The sequence below is a fragment of the Fukomys damarensis genome, unplaced genomic scaffold (genome assembly GCF_012274545.1).
Source record: "Fukomys damarensis isolate Sample0158 unplaced genomic scaffold, DMR_v1.0_HiC HiC_scaffold_36, whole genome shotgun sequence".
Classification (NCBI taxonomy): Eukaryota; Metazoa; Chordata; class Mammalia; order Rodentia; family Bathyergidae; genus Fukomys; species Fukomys damarensis.
In genome coordinates, this window is record NW_022900948.1 from 36,753,760 (window position 1) to 36,754,935 (window position 1,176).

Below are 1,176 nucleotides of genomic sequence, written 5' to 3' on the forward strand. Positions count from 1 at the left end.
TCTCCCTGAATTCTTCCGGTCTCCTCGCTTAGATTTGCATTAGTTGTTCTCTTTGCCAACCAAATTCTTCCACATCTCCCTACTCTTTTTCTATGCTTTTTAAGGTCTTCTTTGAAGCCTAGCAGGATACTTCTTGGCAGCCTTGCCAAATAATAACTACATCATATAGAAAACTTGCTAAGGGCTAGGCACTGTTCTATGTTCTTGCAAATGCATTGCCTCACAATTATCAGGAAAACTGCAGGAAGTAGAAGTTGACTATCCCATTTCACGTATAAACTCAGGGAAGGCAGAGGGAATTTCTAAAGTGATGTAATAAAAATGGACCATGGACTATGAATTAACTGTAACCAATAAAGGGGATGAAATATGAGATAATGTTTTGTGGTTTGTTTTTTAGGTTTTCTTTTTCTAAACAGGGTCTCACTATGTAGTTCAGACTGACCTGGAACTCACTATGCAGCCCAGGCTGGTCTCGAAATCACAGCGATCCTCCTGCCTCAGCCTCCCGAGCGCTGGGACTACAGGCATGCGCACCACGCCCGGCAATATGAGGTAATGTTAAGAAAAAGGCTCTGGAGGGCACTAAGGAAGGTAAGAACTGCACGAGGTTGGGACTTTTTGTAGAAGGCATCCCGCTGATAGTAAAGGATTATAGTAAAGGCGAGGTAATGATTGCATCGGAGGTTTCTGGAGTTGGTGCGGCCTCTCTGAGGGCGCCACGGTCCTTGGTGTACTACAGAAATGGAAGGCTGGAGTGAAAGCTGTTATTTCCCCCGACACCCTGCAGAGTACCTACTGGATTCTCTTCAAAGAGTTGCTGCACATATGCACTTGAACGCAGCACTTCCAAAATCCCCAGCTGAAGCTTCGGTGACACTTTTTCTCCCTGACCCAAGGTCTTACTATACAGGTCAGCCTGGCCTCGCTCCCCACCCGCCTGATGACAATTCAATTCGGAAGCGGCCGCGCGAGAAGAGTCCCGCCAGACCCACAATCCCGAGTCGGGGGAAAGGGCAGTGTTCCTCAGGTCGTCCTCGGACACTGGAGCAGCTTCGCCTTAGCGAAGGGAACGGTCGTGCCGCCGACTGCCGTAGGAATCCGGGCCTTCCGCGGGCTCCGCACCCCAAGGCCGCCGGCGTCACGCGGAGACCCAAGGCGACCAAGCACGCCAGG